This window comes from Macaca nemestrina, chromosome 10 (assembly GCF_043159975.1).
Source record: "Macaca nemestrina isolate mMacNem1 chromosome 10, mMacNem.hap1, whole genome shotgun sequence".
NCBI lineage: Eukaryota > Metazoa > Chordata > Mammalia > Primates > Cercopithecidae > Macaca > Macaca nemestrina.
The window spans coordinates 41,142,707-41,161,712 of record NC_092134.1 but is presented as its reverse complement, the minus strand read 5'-3'; the positions used below and the strand labels follow the sequence as shown (position 1 = coordinate 41,161,712).

Genomic DNA, 19,006 nt, shown 5'->3' with positions numbered 1-19,006 from the left:
ATGAGAAGAATTGGAGAATTCGGGTTGTCATTGCAAACATTCTACTGTAGCCATTTTTATATCATGGAAGGGGGAACCCTAATGTCAGCACACTTGTTATGCATTTGCAGGGATTAGTTGTCGTCTTCAGCATGTTACTCAAGCAAGGAATTTGGTAATAAATCATAATAATGTATTTCTAATGCATCTTGGTATTCCCAGCACCTAGCATAGCATCAGACAAATTCTAAGTATTCCATAAGAAATAATAACGACAAAAGAAATGGGAGTGGAAAAATTACTCTACTAGAAACCAGGGAATCCGCTGTAGCACAATTCACACAGAACAAATACCCTGTGCAACTTTGGAAGGGAGTGATTTTGCCTCACTAGGATTTCAGGAGACCGAGTTAACCTGGACATTCTCTAAGTTCTTTCTTTTCTTCTTAAATTTCAAAATAATAAGGTTGTAAGAACTCTAGAAATTATGTAGATCCCACCAGTCATTAGCTACATGGGGAGACTGAGACTAGGAAAGCGAATCACTTAGCTTAAAAGCACAGATGGTTCGTGCCAGAGATTAGAACTCAGAGCTCATGACTCCCAGCCCAGTACCCCATGCGCTACTCCAACACATTTTTACTCAGAGCGTACTCTGTGAGCCAATAGCATCCACATCCCTTGAGAGCTTGATAGAAATGCAGAATCTCAGAGCCTATCCCAGACCTATTGAATCAGAATCTGGATTTTTTTACAAGCTCTCAGATAATTAATATGTGTATTAAAGTTGGAGAATCTCTTTGTCTCCTAGTAAAAATGTTTAAGGGCTGAAAAACTAAAATAATGTATTTTGTTAGGGGAATGTTCCGTTGCATATCTTAACACCAAAACCATTTTTTCTCTGCCTCTCTCACTAATTCATTTAACAAATATCTCCTGAGTGTTTACTCTATATGAGGTGTTATACAAACATAAAGGGAAAATTCTTGCCCTCCTGGAACTCACACTTCACAGGGAAGTCAAAGCTCCTTCCTCTTTTCCTGCATCCTCCTTTCTCCCTCTGTGCCCTCCTTTTGCTCTTTACCTTCCCAACCTCCTCTCACTTCCTATTGTAATAATTCCTGACTAGGATCTCATTTCTGAAGTCGTTGGTTTAAGAGCAAAGCATTTTATTCATTTGAAATTCCAATTTCAGAATAGTGATTTAAAATGTTGGAAAAATTTGACTTGGCTCATTTCCAAGCAGCTTACATTATAATATCAGCATGACCCTAAAACCGTGTATAAAGAAGACTAAAGCACTCTGAACACTTTGTGGGGAATTCTCTATGAATACAGTACAGGTTAGTCATACACTTTAGTTTTAATTTTTTTCTAATGAAGTCTTTTCTCTAGGAAGATACAAGGTTGGAAAGCTGAGATACTGGAAAGCTGAGATACAATGAAGAGATTTTTTTTTTTCCTGAAATATTTAGCCAGCACATCTGCATGTATAATAAAACGTTTATTTTCTCATCGAGAAGGAAAGGAAAAATGTTAAATATCAACAGATTATTTTCATTCAAGAATCTTGTATGAAACACAGACAAACAGAAATCTAGTAAGTTAACTTTTTTTTTATTAAAATAATGCCAGATGCAAAGCTAACTATTTTCTGGTGAGTAATGCAGGATGGAATCTTTGCAATAAACAGCTGGACCACAAGTCATGGTGATGTGATGCTGCTCAGTTTCGCTGAGGCTTAGATGCCTGGCATTTTAACTTCGACTGTTTGAAAGTATTACACCTTTCTTTTTTCGCACTCTCTCACAGTTCTAAAAAGCTCTGAACTCATTTCATTCTTCTTTTCTTCCCTTGTCTTCTCTCTCTTCAAAGATATTTCATGATGATTCTGCTTTTCAAAATCAAGACTGCTTGAACTTTAGCTGAGAGTAATGAAATATCAATCTTTTGCACAATGGCAACTACATCCCTTTTCTGCTTTCTTGGGATAGTCAGAATAGCAACTGCCCAGCGTGAACAATGGGACTACTTCTCAGTTCTGAGGGATTGGCTGTTGCTGAACAGCAGTGCATAGAAATAATCCTTGGCAATCCCATGGGTGACATTTCTCATTCCTTATCACCCATGCTGCACACAGCCGGAACTTGATAAGACACCCAGAAAGAAGATAATGGCTGCTATCAAGCTGTCTAGGTAGAAATAATAATAATAATCTGTTTATGGAAGAGCAGCTGTCCTATTGTTTTGCATTTCATGAAATCTCAGAGTCAGAACCCTCTCTCCCATGCCAGCCCCATCCCCATTTCTCATGCCAATCCAATCACTTTGGGATTTTAATGATGGGCATTTTATTCCCTGATCTTTTGATACAATAGACAAGGATGCATGTAAATCTCCCATAATCATATCCAGTCACAGGATGTGCTTAAAAGACTAGAGAAGAGACATTGTATTGGAAGATTTGAAAGCTGGGAGGACTTTGTAATGAATATAGGCAAGACTGGTATTCCTTTTTAAAATATGCACAAAATCCAGAATTACTGCAAATGAATAGTTCAGTTGTCATTCCAGTCTGTAAGCTTAACCCCCCAGGGTTAAGGTAGGTAGATCTCAATTTCTCAAAGTGAAGCCCCAAAGAATTTTGACACTGTGGTTGCCAACAAGGCGGGTCACAGCTATGTTCACTGCTTTTTATTTGTACTGAACAGAATAGCCAAAGGCTTAGGAGCAGCCTGGGAGTAATGTCATTGTTCTCCTTTCTTTTGAGCCAGATTGCTCTCCTGGCTAGGGAAATATGCGGTCACTTTATTTACCAGTGTTCAGATCACGCATTCCCTTCATCACTGTCACCTTCACAGAGGGCAGTCTGTGGATGTTACTTTCCTGTCTTTATCTGTCCACCTATCTCTGGAGAAAAAAATTAGGCAGCCATGCCCCTCAGGGTGAAACAAACAATTGAAAAGGAGCAAATATGTCAGTTTCTTTTTGCCTCCATTCAATACTCAACCACAGCCAAACTTACATTTTCGTTTCTAGAGAGGCTAGACACCTTCATTCCTAAAACAGTTATCCCACAAGGGTCCCACCATTGCAGAGAGCAGCAGGCCAGTGTTGTCTTTGTTTCTCTTTACTGAGGCTTCCTAGAAGTCATCACAACCTCCAATTTACCCGGGCTGAGCTCACTTTCTCCCTGTGACTCCTTTGAGTTAGGCATGGAAATAGCTAAAGGAGAACAAAGAGGAAAAATATATGGGCTTGGTCAGTGGAGAAACAGCCTTGAAGAACTTCCCACTAACTAGCTACAGATGTCTCCTTTGCACCTGAACAAGTCTACATCTTGTCCTACAAAACAAAGTCACACCCAGCTGAAGTCTCTCTCTCCCTCCCTCCCAATATGCCTCCCTCCCTCTCTCTCTCTTTCTCCTCTGCAGCCCCTACCTTTTCTCTCTCTGCTGAGTGAATATCCCACACCCCAGAGGCATAGCTCGACCACGACTTGCCCTATGAGGCCTTCTTCTATCCTCTCCCACTTCTCCCACCCCATAAGAGAATGAGTTAATCATGGTAGTTTGTATATAGCTATATTATAGCCTTTTATGTTCTGCATCATATGCCTTTCTCGCCAACCAGAATGAATTCCAATAAAGTAGGTAAATGCCTTTGTATCATGTTATTCATCTTTGGGAAGGCAATTTAACAAAGTGAATAAGGAAATGGGTTTTGCATCAGACAGATCTGAATGCGAATCCTAGCTCTGACATTAACTAGCTGCATGCCCTTGAGTTTTCTGGAACTCGATTTACTAATGTATAAAATGGGGCTATTTCATAAAGTTTTTTAGGTAACTGAAATATATGTATGTAAAGTATTTGGCATAATGTTGATATGCAATATGTTCATAATTAATGGTAGCTATTATTATAATTAATTATAATTAACTTGATATTATCAGCCTCTCATAATAAATTATCAATAAATACATATTGAAGGATATGGTAAAAGAACAAATGAAATACACATACTATATATACATATGCATATATACACATACTGTATATACATACACGACAGTGCATATACATAATCATCCTTCCATGACAAATTGCATTGCTCTCTGCTTCTCTGAGCTCTCAAAATGCAATCAGTGGACCTACAGAGGGTATATGAGAGAAGGGAAGAAACTGATCACAAAAGAGTTTGCAGGCAATGCTCTTTTAGTGGTTGTACTGTAAGCAATGACCTCATGAAGCACATAGGTTTCCCTCTTGCGTGCCAAATTTGCCACCCTCCTTCTGACACCTGGGCAAAAACAGAAAAACATCATCCAACCCTTGGATGATGATGTTGATAATGATGATGATGATGACGATGATAGCTAACATTTACTGACCAGCTTCTATGTGTCAGTCCCTCTCTACTCTCCCACAATAGCCATGGGTTAGGTAACATTGTTTTAATTTTACAAATAATGCAAATGTGACCTCAAGAAATTAAGAAATTATTTTAGTTTATTCTGAAAATGGGTGGATGTTTCAGGATCCAAACCACCACAGGAAGGTAGCAAGAGCTGCGTGCTTCTCATCCATGACCAGGCAGGCTAACAAAGGGAAAAGCAGAGGTGATCAGGTCTGTGTCCGCTTGCTGGAATGAATCATGGCAGAATTCAGGAAGCAAGGAGATGTGGCCTTTGACTTGCACTTCCTTCTCCCAGTAGTCGTTTTTTTTGTTGTTTTTTTGTTGTTGTTTTTTTTGTGCAAGTCATTATAAATCACCTGGTCTCACACCATGAAGGACTGTAAAGTCCTGGAAATGTCTGGATTCAGACTTGGCATTTTCCCTCCTAAGACACCAAAGGGGTTAATGTCTGGCCAGTAATCAAAGTCTGGCAGCTTCTACTCCACACATAATAGGCATTGTTGCTCCTCAGAGTTTGTCTGTTTTTTCTGGCAGGCGTTACTGTGTGGAACCAATTCTAAAACAGAAAAGGAAAGAGTCAATCTGCATTTTTTATGCACACATGCAACAAAACATAAGGCTGGTCATAGAACTGTTGTTTTGCTAGATTTCCAGGAAAGTTTTTGGCTTACTATTGAGAGATGACTTATTGACTTAAAATTCATCTATTTCTACCCCTAAAGGGAATTCATTTATGTATGTAAGTGAGACACACATAATATCCTAAGGTGCTGCCTTCTCTCAGATATGAAGCAACACATTACAACTGTATTAGCTGATAAGTGAACTGTGGCTGGCCCATCCATCTGCATAAAATCCATTTGTGTGACGTTATTAATGTGCATGCTCATCAACCTTCCCAGGTCACTTGCAGTCTCAGGATATGTTTGTCACTCCCACCTGATGGGCCCCCAGATGTTTCCATCTGAAGCCACGTGAATATGTCTTACTAAGTCACCAATACAACAAAATCCCATTACAAAACACCCACCTCTATTCCAGTGGAAAAGGCCAGGTTTTCTTTTTCTTAAATTTCCAATCTGTCACGAATCAACACTTTTGTATGAACCAAAATCATGCACTTAGATGTCAAAATAATACACTTAAGATGTCAGCAGCATTCTTAAATTGTTATAAAAGTTTCTAAATAGTTACTCATAATTTCTGTACTCACCTTGTCATGAACCAATAACAAGTAGTTTGCAGGTCAAACTCGTCCATGAACCACACTTTGCTAGACCACTTTCTAGATAAAAGTTTCCAAACTTTTTCTATCAAGGATGAGAGGGCAAATGTTTTAGGATTTGCAAGGCATGACTCAATTCTGCTGTTGTAATATAAAAGCAGCCAGAGACAATAAGAAAATTAATGCACTGTGTTCAATAAAACTTTATTTATAAAAGTATACCACATGCCAGATTTGGCCCACCAGCTATAGTTCACCAACCCTTGGATGATGATGTTGATAATGATGATGATGTTGATAATGATGATGATGATGACGATGATAGCTGACATTTACTGACAAACTTCTATGTGTCAGTCCCTCTCTGTTCTCCCATTGTAGCCCTGGGTAAGGAAACATTGTTTTAATTTTACTAATAATGAAAATGTGACATCAAGAAATTAAGAAATAATTTTAGTGTATTCTGAAAATAGGTGGATGTTTCAGGACCCAAACCACTGTCCATAGGCTCATACTATACCACACATATATAATGAGTGGGGCATCTTTTTCACAATTAATGAAAAAGTTTACAAATATTAGTATAATCTTGGTCATCTTCTTCCCTTTATCTCCCCACCCATCATCCACCTCAACAGTACTAAGGTCTTAGTGAACAATCATTCCAAAGAGTCTGTATATGGAGCCAGAGGCAGGCATGAATACAGTCTAAAACAAACACACTCATTCAAACATACATTTGTTCATTCAACAAATATGTGTTGGGTGCTTACTCCGTATCAGGCATGAATCCAAGCAATGGGGCTATAAAAGTTAACAAAACACACAAGAACCTGTCCTTAAAAAGCTTACATTCTAGTATGAGGAAGTAGACAATAAGCAAATAAATATATTATGTTGGGTGTTAGGAGTCAGGGTTCGAAGAAAAATAAAGCAGAGTAAATAAGAGAATAGAGAGTGACAAGGTGCTTCTTTTTAATCTAACTCTTTTAATATCTCTTCTTCACCAACTAAGATATGTACACTCCCAGCAGAGCTGTACTTTCAAGTGTATCTACTAGGTATAAGCACATATTTATAAGATGTTTTTGTACCTTATTTGTACCAGTTATTTTCACCATAATTGTATAGAAAAAGACACTGAGAAAGAAACTATTTCATTAATTCATGCTGCAAATATTTATTGAGCACCTATGTTGGGCCAGGTGATATTTTTAAAACAGGGAATCCAACAGTGAGCAAAATGGATAAAGCTGCTTGCTCTCATGGACTTCTGTCATAGGCAGGAGAGTGGGAAAATGAACAAAAAACATAATAAACACACATTAGAAGGTGATATGTAAAATGGAGAAAAGAAACGCACAGCAAGATAAGGAGATCAGGAGTACAGAGGAGAAACGAACAGGTTATAATTTAAAATAGTTTAACAACTTTCCCTTGATCAGGTAGTATGCAACTAAAATAACCCCCATTTGAAAATCAAGCCCTGGTTTTTAGTTCACTCATTCCTACAGTCAGTGTGTCATCAACTAAAAGAAAACACAGGATGTTTTGTGTTGAATGTTCTATTTAAGTCCATAGAAAGAAATGTTATTCTTTCAAAGTCATTTTTGCCCTTCCCTTTCCCTTGCTTCAGAAAAAAATATTAGGGAGCTGGCAGCTGAAACAATGTAGGGATGGGAGAGGGGAAAGGAAGGAAAAACTAAAGGCCAACATTCACGCCGGGTGACTGTTTTAACAAGGATGTAGCTGTGGTCCAGCCCTCCTGGATCCCAGGACGACCTTGCTAAGAAGCCCACAAAAGCAGTGAGGACAGACAGTGAGCATTTTCCATTAAATGTGGCATTCACTTTTTTCAAAAAGTAATGAGATGTTAATATAGATTTGAATTTTACTCAGATTTAATCTGGGAACAGAGTATTTTTCTGCAAATGTGAAATTTTTCTAGGCTTTTAGGAAAATGTCATCCGTATAAAGGCTAACTACTGTTTTACATATAAAACTGCCATTCTTCATTGGTTTTTCAGGAAAGAAAACATCTGATGATACAATGAAATATTATTGCAAAGATTTCTTACTTTCTTGTGAACATTAATGGTTTCTGAGGGTATTTTAAAAATCAAACTAAGAAGAATGCTTATAAGCTTAAGGCAAGGATTACGGAATTTCAGTTAATAAATCAAGAAAACAGACATAGCAAATCTATTTCTTGATAATGGTAATAATTTAAGAGATCTCAACAAATTCTTAAAAATATCATGTAGACTTAGTGCTAGAAATTCCAATAGCAGTAATTCTGCCTCAAATCAAAAGGCGTTCAAAGTTAAGACTGCATACCCAGAAAAAAATAGTTAGTAACTACCACACTCTGCTGCCAGCAATAACAATACTATTATCTCAGATGTATTGTGTTGACAGCTACTGGACATCAGGCATTTTTCTTAAATCCTTTTACAGACTGTAAAATAAATACTTCAGCAAACCCTTACCATAGCCATGTGAGAGCGATATTGTTCCCATTTAACAGATGACAACCTTGGTTTAGAAATGTGAAATAACTGCCCAAAGACATACAGCAACTAATACTGAAATCTAATCCACATGTGTCTGATTCTGAAAGCAGCACCTTGGCCCATATTTTCTCCCTTCTTTTTTTTTCCTCTGCATTACTTTTTCCCCATATAGTCTTCCAAAACTATGCGCTTATTTTACAATTTAAAAAAATTTGGAGAATATAATTTTTACATATTTACTACATCTACTTGATTCACCAATCAATGTATTCTGTAAACCTCAGGAAAGAAGTCCTCTGGGTTGTTACAGGGCGGGCTGGATCCTGGGAGTCACTATTATCTCTCTTGGCTAAATCAAGCTGTTTTCTACATGACTAGTTTATCTAACAATTCATTGGTCAGACATCAGATAGGAACTCTCCCGCATCCTCAATCCACTTCCTACCCACCCCCCACCCCTAGAATTCTCTAAAGGCCACTAAAAATCAAAAAGACAACATCAGAATTAGCATTTGGTGGAAATTAGGAGACTAGCAACAGAATTCCCTAAACCTCCTTTGTTCAAGTCTGACTTTCGTATTCCTTAGAGAAAACAAAGGCAAAACCCCTTAAAATTGTGTTTGGGGGATGGACCTTTCCTGCAAGCTTGATATTTTCCATCTGTGCATATATTTGGATGTCTTAGCATGTGTTTATAACATATAATCCCATTATTAAATATACAGAATAATAAGAAAATATATTGGAAAGAGGGAAAACTATTTACTCAAAGGATTTTTTTACATTAAAATATAAATCTCTACTGCATTCTTTTGCAAAGTAAATTGCTAGGAACTGTGAGATACCCATTTTTCTTTCTAACTCAGACTCGACAGGCAGACTGGGAAACTAAGCAACCTATGGCAAAGGCAGAAGGAAGGTGTGCAATGAGGAAATTGGGTAGCCCAGCTGTTATTCTAATGGGCTCTCCTCAAAACCATTGGCCCAAAATGTCTTAAATGGATTTCCATTTACAAAAATTAAATGTACCCATTTTTAAACTCACATATATAACCTATAGAAAGATCTGCCTAGGTAGTAAACTTGAATATGTGTATCAATGAATGAGAACATTGGTCTATGGATGTCAAGTCTGGTATGTATCAGAAGCTCTTGGAGTGGTTTTTAACTTAGATAATTTGGGCACTACAGCTGAAAATTCTGATTTAGTGGATCTGGGAGGAATTCAGGCATGGGCATTTTAACAAGTCCTTCCCAATCCACCCACATCCAACCACCACGTACATACATACAAGTGATTCTGAAACACACCTAATTATAGGCTATTTAATGGAAAATGGTGGATAGTTCCTCTATGTTGAGGGAGACAAAGAAGATATTCCACAGCACAACTTGGAAGAAAGGAATCATTCCTGACTTGTCCAAGATGGTAACTAAATGTATATGCAATCTTTATAAGGAGAAACCGATGTCTACAGCTCCTTAACATAATGCATTTGGTTTATAAAGTGTATTTGATTTAAAATTTTAAAGGCTACTGAAATTCATCTCTTGAAACTGTCTCTCGCTTACATAACCTTAGCCCTGTTCTTACACTACCTAGCCCATTATCTTTATTTCTATTATTGTAGTTTCTGACGTAATTTCAGATGAAGATCAATAGATGCTTCTAAGGGGAAAAAATGAAAAACATTAGCTCTTCTCAATGCTCATTAAATTCATATGCAATATCAAATGCACTATCTTGGTCAGCTGGGGCTGCCATCACAAAATACCATAGACTGGGTGGCTTGAACAACAGACATTTATTTCTCAGGGTTCTTGAGGCTGAGAAATCCAAGATCAAGATACTGGCCAATTTGGTTTCTCAATGAGGGCTCTCTTCCTGTCTTGTGGACAGTCATCTTCCCACTGTATCTTCACATAGTCGGAGGTCTGGAGGCAGGGCTCAGAGAGGAGGGGGAGAGAGAGAGAGAGGGAGAGAGAAAGAGAAAGAGAGAGCAAGCACTCTGATCTTTGTTTCCTCTTCTTACAAGGACACTAATTCCATCATGAGAGCTCCACCCTCAAGACTCCTAAATCTAATTACCTAAAGGCTGCATATCCAAATACCATTACCCTGGGAATTAGGGCTTCAACATATACATTTCAGAAGGATACAAACAGTCTATAACATGTACAAGGATAAACATTATATTCTTCAGAGAAGAGGCCATAAGCACCAGCCTATACATTGATATGCCAGGCCATTGTTCTCCCTCAAATGAATCATTCCCAGTGAGAATGTTAACTTATTTGAAAGAATGTGAATCAATCTTATTTTCAAAAGAAAGATGCCAATGTCAGTTTCCACTATATCAATAATCAAGTATTTGTAGAAACAGAATGCTAACAAAGAATAAAATTCAAAAATCCAGCATCCAAGTTATTAACTTGGTGACAATTGCTTAGTTGGTGACATCAACTGTTCAAAGGGAAGCAGGGAAAAATGACTGAAGTTATTCAACCATCTCTTAAATCTGTAATTCTGTCTATGAATTAGCCACTCTACTTCATGCTTCATTGCATACTTTTTGGAGATAGGTAATCTTTCTGATTTAATTTATTTCTCTGAGTTTAGATACTCTTTAGAACATATTTTGTGGAAGTACTATAAAGGCAAGTAAACTTAAAAGATGTTTCTATTTATACATGCCAAGGGTAGAACAGTTTTCTTCTCCCCCTATATTTCCATTAGCTAATACTTCAAAAAGTCTGTGAAATAGCATATATTCTGTCATTTTATTATCTGCTTGCTCCCCTCCAACCATCATGGGAAAGATTTTAAGTACAGACATGCTATCAGATCTTCACTCCTGGAAATAAGGAGTTTCTGCAGTGAATAGCAGTTACATTCTAATTATATTAATTCAGGCTGCAATTTCTTTGAAATATAAAGGACCTGCTGTCGGGGTGGTGTGGACAATGGAGGCTGAACATGTCAATGACATGACAAATTCCTCGAGCAGAGTGCCAGATGTATTGTTGCCCAGGATTCTTTTCTGAGAGCAAATTCAGTAAGCACTATCAGTGTCAACTCTGGAGTAAGGAATTGGTTCATTTGTTATCTTTCCAAGTTGCAGGTACATCTGCCAGAAGAGTCTGCCAACAGATGAATTGGTAATTAAAATCATTTCCGTGGTTCTAGGGAGTGATGCAGAAATTGTCTCGCTTTTATTTCTTTCTTTTCCTGTGCAGAGGAAAAAATACTTTGGTGAATAATGATATGAATTTACCATGGGCAGTACTAGAATTATGTGATTCATGAGTGCCTCACTATCCACATTCGTACATGATCACCTTTGCTGGGATTTTTTCATTTAAGCTTTTCTTATAGAATTTTAAATTTCCATTCTTTGCCAGTTCTGTATGTTAGAAGAGTACTTCATCTTATAAGTTCTTTGCAGATATAGCAATACCTAATACAGGTCAAATACACCTAATAATAGCACTCAATTTAAGAAAAGGTAATATTGTATCCCTTCCCTATTCTAGCTACTATGCCAAAATAAATAATAAATAATAATGTTGATAAATTAAAAATGTTGATAATTTAACTAAAATTAAAAATATATTAGAGAATACAAAGCAGGTGCTAGTGTAGTACCTGCTCATAGTAGTCACCTAACAAATATCATTTTGCTCTTCTTTTTTGTCCAGAAAGATACTGCTTTGCCATCTGCATATCGATACCACATCATCATCATCATCATCATCACAACAATGAAAACAAAATAAACTAACATTTATTGACCATTTCCTATGAGCAGTCTAAGCATTTTATATGTATTCATTTATCTTATCCTTACAAAATTCTGCTTTGTATCCTTCTTGTACTATTGAGGAGGATCAGCCAAAGAGAAGTAACTTGCCCACACTGACACCACTAGGAAGTATCAGACCTAGAGATTTGACCCAAGCAGTCTGAATCTCAAGCACTCAAGCTTAACTACTTTCCAATAATGTCACACAAGACCATATAAATAAATTAACTACAATAATTTTCCCAAATTGTGCAATAGCCATTAATTAACTGACTTGTCTTTTAATACTCATTTGCTTACTCTTTTTTTCTTTACTTCCTCTTTTCTTTCTCCCCTTCCTTCTTGTTCTTTTGTGTGTGTGTGTGTATAAAGATATATATATATATAAAGATATATATATATATACGTAGAGAGAGAGAGAGAGCTGCTTCTCTTTTTTAGCAACAAAGCAAGGTTTTCTACCATCCTCAGAGAATCAGAGGAGTCTCTATGAGAACTACTAAATAGAAAATACCGTTCTAAAATTAAATTTTTAATTGTTTTATGGATTACTTTGTTTAAAACTAGACAACAAAGTAGATTTATAAACATTGGTGACCTATGAGTTTACCATCAAGTTATTAGGATATGTGTGTAAACATATATGGATATGTGTATGTATGTACAGACACATATATAGCTGTATATATACACACATATAATAGAGCATTGGAACACATCAAATATGTTTAAATATGTGAGGTCTTAGTGGTCTTAACAGAAACAACAACTAATGTTTATTTAGAGGAGAAAACCAACTCATTATTCTGCAAACTGGTAGATGAGGTAAAGAACAAAACATTGATCCTGGGTTTTGTTACTTTAGATACAAATAGGAAATGGGGAGGGGGAGAAGTTTCTCCTTACAGAAATACCCCAGAGAATAAATGAAGAATGAATCGTTAGTGGATACATGTTATTTTGTATTTGTCAAAACCTATGGAATGTATAACATCAAGCGTGAACCCAAAGAAAGGATGGACTTTGGGTGATAATAATGTATACACCCATCAATTGTAAACAGCTTACCACTCTAGTGAGGAATATCAATAATGAAGGAAGCTATGCATGGGTGGGAGCTGGGGGTATATGGGAATTTTGCATATTTTCCACTCAACTTTGCTGCAAACCTAAAACTGCTCTAAAAAATAAAGTCAATATTTTAAAATCATAAAATTAAGATATTACCACTTTGCAATAGTTACCAAATTGATTAATCCAGGCAAAAATCTTCAATTGTTGTTAACATTTCACACATACACATTTCCACTTATGGAAATATATGCCACTATTTGTGAAGTGGCCAAAACCATGGAAGCAGAATCTGATCTCTAGCCATCACTGTGAATTTACAAGAAGTACGTCGTACAAGATGATGAATATGTTTGAGAACACATTAGCGATGGAATCAAGAAAATTCAAATTATTAGAAAATCTTCAGTTAAAACAATCTCATTGCTCCAATGAGACCAAGAAAAAGGAAAAAAAGGGATCAAGAAAACAAAGCAGAGATGAAGATGGAGCCTAAGGTTAAAACAGACCCTAGAAATATATCAGATAATAATAAATTATGAACCTTGTTTATATCTGGATTTGGCTGTTAAAAAACTAGATGATAAGATAATTGGAGATATGTGTATACTGACTGCATATTTATTGATATTAGTAATTAATGTTTTTAGGTATAATAATGATATTTTGTTTTAAAGAATCCCTATCTCTTAGAGACCCAAACTGAAAGATATATAGATAAAAAGAAATTAATGCTTAGAGCTTTGCCTCAAAATAATGGGAAAAAGACCCAACTATATGCTGCATACAAGAAATTCATCTTATCTGTAAAGGGTTACACAGGTTGAAAGTGAACGAGTAGAAAAAGATATTGCAAGTAAATGGAAACCAAAAGGAAGCAGGAGCAGCTATACTTATATCAGACAAAATAGACTTCTAGTCAAAAGCTGTAAAAAGAGACAAGCAAGAATGTTACATAATAGCAAAAGAATTAATTCAGCAAGACAATAAAACAATTGTAAATATATATGCACCCCACACTGGAGCACCCAGATATATAAAGCAAATATTATTAGACCTGAACAAAGAAATAAATCCCAATACAATAGTTGGGGACTTCAACAATTCACTTAGCATTGGGCAGATCATCTAGACAGAAAATCAACAAAAAACATCAGATTTAAACTGCGCCATAAACCAGATGGACCTGACAGACATTTACAAAACATATCATCCAACAGTTACAGAATACACATTCTTTTCATCAGTACATGGAATTCTCCTGTAGTGCCTATATATTAAGACTCAAAACAAGTCTCAAAAAATATTTTTTAAATTAAATTATACCAAGTATCTTATCTGACCATAACAGAATGCAACTAGAAATCAGTAACAAGAGGAACACTTGAAACTATATGAATGCATGGAAATTAAACAACCTACTCTTAACTAATAGATGAAGGAAGAAATTAAAAATGAAATTAGAAAATTCCTTGAAACAAATGAAAATTGAAATACAACATCCCAAAACCTATGCAACACAGCAAAAGCAGTTTTAAGACAAGTTTATACAATAAATACCTACCTCAAAAAATTAGAAACATTTCAAATAAATAACCTAATGATGCATCTCAAGAAACTAGAAAAGCAAGAACAAGTCAAACCTAAAATTAGTAGAAGGAAATTATAAAGATCAGAACAGAAATTAATAAAATTGAGACTAAGAAAACACAATTTTAAAAATCAACCACAAAAAAGTTGACTTTTCAAAAAGGTAAACAAAAGTCTCCCAACAACAACAACAACAACTCCAGGACCAGATGATTCCACTGCTGAATTCTACCAAAGTCTTACAGAAGAATTAATACCAATTCTCTCAAACTTTTCAAAAAAATTGATGCAAAGGGAGTTCTTTCTTACTCATTTCATGAGACCAGCATAACCCTGATACCAAAACCAAACAGGAACACATCCACAAAAAGAAAATTACAAGCCAATATCCCTGATGAACAGAGACATAAAAATCTGCAACAAAATATGATAAACAGAATTCAACAATACATCAAAAAGATAATACACCATGATCAAATGGGATTAATCCCAGGGATGCAAGGATGGTTCAACATATGCAAATTAATAAAAATGATACATCCTATTAACAGAATGAAGGACAAAAACCATATGATCATTGCAATAGATGCAGAAAAAACATTTGAAAAAACTCAACACCCCTTCATAATAAAAACTCTCAATAATTAGGTATAGAAGGAAGGTACCTCCAAACAATAAAGACCACATGTGACCAACTCACAGCTAACATCAAATTGAGTGGGGAATAGCTGAAAGTAAGAACTGGAACAGGAAAAAGAGGCCCATTTTCATTACTCTTATGTGATATGGTACTGGAAATCCTAGCCAGAACAATTAGGGTAGAAAAAGAAATAAAGGGAATCCAAATAAGAAAGAAGAAATTCAAATTGTCCCTGTTTCCACAAGACATGATCTTACATATAGAAAAACCTAGACTCCACCAAAAAACTCTTAGAACTGATAAACAAATTCAGTAAAGTTACAGGATACAAAATCAATATGTGAAAATCAGTAGCATTTCTATACACAAACAATGAATTAGAAATCAAGAAGGCAATCCCATCTACAACAGCTACAAAATAAAATTAAATACTTATGAATAAATTTAACCAAGGAGGTAAAAAGTCTCTACAAGGAAAACTGCAACACACTAATGAAAGAAATTGAAGAGAATACAAACAAATTGAAAAACATCCCGTGTTCACAGATGGGAAGAATTAATATTGTTGAAATGACCAAACTACCCAAAGCAATCTACACATTTAACACAATCCCTATCAAAATACCAATAACATTCTTCACGAAAACAGAAAAAACAATCCTAAATATTGTATGGAACCACACAAGACCTCAACCAAAACAATCGTAAGCAAAAAAAAAAAAAAAAAAAAAAACCTGGAGACACCAGACTTTAAAATATACAATAGATTACAAAGCTGTAGTAAAAAAGCAACATGATAATCACATACGTAGACCAGTGGAGCAGAATAGGGAACCCAAAATTAATCCATATATCTACAGTCAACTGATTCCTGACAAAGGTGTCAAGGACATACACTGGAGAAAGGACAGTCACTTCCACAAATGGTGATGGAAAAACTGGGTACCCACATACAAGAGAATGAAATTAGACCCCCATATATCATCCTACACAAAAATCAACTCAAAATGGATCAAAGACTTAAATGTAAGACCTGAAATTATAAAATTACTAGAAGAAGACATAGGAGAAACACTTCAAGACATTGTTTTGGGAAAATAATTTTTTTTTTTTTTTTTTTTTTTTTTAGAGACGAGGTTTCACCATGTTGCCCAAGCTGGCCTTGAACTCCTGGACTCAAGTGCTAGGATTACAGACATGAGCCGCTGTGCCCAGCCTGGAAACGATTTTATAAATAAGACCTCAAAAGCACACACAACAAAAGCAAAAACAAAATGAGATTATAACTAAAAAGCTTCTGCATAGCAAAGAAAATAATCAATAGAGTGAAAAGATAACCCCCAGAATAGTAGAAAATATTTGCAAACTACTCATCCAAAGGGTATTAATATCTAGAATATACAAGAATCTCAAACATCTCAACAGAAAATAAAAAATCTGATTTTAAAATGGACAAATGATCTGAACAGACATTTCTCAAAAGAAGACACACGAATGGCCAAAAAATGCATGAAAAAATACCCAACATAACCACTAGGGAAATGCAAATCAAAACCACAATGAGGTATCATCTCGCCCCAATTAAGATGGTTGTTTTCAAAAAGACAAAAAATAACAAATGCTGGTGAAGCTGCAAAACTAAGGAAACTCTTTTTTTTTTTTTTTTTTTTTTTGAGACGGAGTCTTGCTCTGTCGCCCAGGGTGGAGTGCAGGAAACTCTTATACACTGTTGGTGGGAATGTAAACTAGTACAGCCACTGTAGAGAAATGCATGAACTTTCCTCAAAAATCTACAAATAGAACTATCATTTGATCCAGCTATCCCCCTACTGGCAATCATACAAAGGAAAGAAAATCAGTGTATCCAAGAGACATCTGCACCCCCAGAAGCACTATTCTCAATAACGAAGATATGGAATCAATTTAAGTGTCTAACAACAGATGAATGGATGAAGAGAATGTGGTAGGCTGGGCTCAGTGGCTCAAGCCTATAATCCTAACACTTTGGGAGACTGAGGTGAAAGGATTACATTAGGCCAGGATTTCAAAACCAGCCTAGGCAGCATAGAAAGACCCCATCCGTACAGAAGAAAAAAAAAAAGCCAGTCATGATGGTCCAGTCTACTGTAGTCCCAGCTACTCAAGAGGCTGAGGAAGGAGGATTGCTTGAATCCAGGAGCTGGAGGCTTCAGAAAGCCATGATCATGCCACTGCACTCCAGCCTTGGTAACAGGGAAAGACCCTGTCTCAAAAAGTAAAAGAATAGAAAGGAAATGTGGTATATATACATAATGGAATACTATTCAGCCTTTAAAAACAATGAACTCTTTTCATTCATGGCAACATGGATGAAACTGGAAGACATTATTTTAAGTGAAATTAGCCAGGAACAGAAAGTTAAACACCACATGTTCTCACTCAAATGTGGAAGCTAAAAAAAGGCTGATCTCATAGAAGTGAAAAATAGAATAGAGGATGATAGAGGCTGGGAAGAGAAAGGGGAAGAAGGAGGATAGGGAGAAATTTGTATAGCTAAGTACTAAGTAGACAGCTAAGTAGACAGAATAAGTTCTAGTATTCTGTGGCACTGTCGGATGTCAATTGCCAACAATAACATATTATATAGTTTAAACAGCTAGAAGAAAGGCACTGAAGGCTTCCAATGAAATGAAATGATAAATGTTTGAGATGATGAATGTGCTAATTACCCCGATAGGATCACTATATGTTATATGTATCACAGCACCACTATGTACCCCATACATTATTATGTGTCAATTTTTGAAATATTTAAGTAAAAAGTAAAAATAAATAAAAAAAATAATGGGGGGAGTAGATGGTGACTGACAAAATTGACCCTGAACAAGTGAAATAAGCATGGATGTTCATTTATTCATCTTCTCTTGTATATATTTGAAATCTTTTACAATAAAAGTTTATATGTAACTTGTAAATTTACTTAAACTGCCAAAGCCTGTTTGCTCATTTATTAAACAGAAATAACAATATCTACAGTAGAGATAATATCTCCTTATAGGTTTTTCTGAAATTTTAAATAGTATATTTAAATCACAAGACACACGGTGGCTGTTAGATAATTTGTGGGGACTCAGTTTGACCTACTTATTGCTGAATTGACTGGTCTGAAATGAGAGAGTTTTTGCACTATTCCTACAGCATAGCAATGCTGGGATGGTGGGTAAGGGACAAAGAGAACCTATGTCCACAGGAGTCACCCTTTCAGGCACCACAAAGATGCTGGTGGAAGATTTTGGATTTTTTGTTTTTAAAAAAGAAAAAAATGTTCAATCTGCAAATGAGTTACTATTTTTGGATTTGTGAACCCTGGAATATGCTAGTGCTGGTAGACACACTGGATTGGCTAAGTGTTTATCAGTCCCAGGCAACTCCAGGTCCAGGTAGAGAAGGTGCAAATATATCTTATCTTCCAAAGTCATTTACTCTGGCTCCACCCTCACTTCCACAGGCAGTTTTCTTTTATGAAATACCAAAAATATCAGATTATCTTCAAAACTAAATAATTCTAAACCTCCCAGTTTCCCCAACTCATTCCAATTCTCCCTGATTATTTTCTTTTTGCTTTGCATTCCTGTACTACTTAGCCTTACCCTAGTTCACCAAAGACCAAAGTCTAAAGCAAAAAAATTAAAGAGTGAAGTACAGAGGCCCCAAGGCCAGAAAAGATTAGATTGCTCTCAGGCACAGTCTGGTCTCCAAGATGATAAGCCCTGAGTAGTTCTTCTGG

At 36.0% G+C, this 19,006-nt stretch overlaps 1 long non-coding RNA gene and 1 other non-coding gene across 2 annotated transcripts in view; both read right to left on the bottom strand.

Moving 5' to 3' along the window:
- Positions 1-1,464: 1,464 nt before the first annotated feature.
- On the bottom strand, positions 1,465-3,349 carry LOC139356683 (uncharacterized). The gene is made up of 2 exons (XR_011608981.1): positions 3,005-3,349; positions 1,465-2,171 (listed from the first exon to the last, which is right to left on the bottom strand). It is a non-coding gene; the product is annotated as an uncharacterized lncRNA (long non-coding RNA).
- A 63-nt stretch (positions 3,350-3,412) lies between these two features.
- Positions 3,413-19,006, bottom strand: part of LOC105483790 (uncharacterized) — a 44,838-nt gene continuing 29,244 nt past the window's right edge. The window contains exons 2-3 of the transcript XR_011608980.1: positions 4,755-11,365; positions 3,413-4,132 (exon numbers count right to left, since the gene is read on the bottom strand). This is a non-coding gene — a transcript (uncharacterized protein). The remainder of the gene's footprint in view (positions 4,133-4,754; positions 11,366-19,006) is intronic.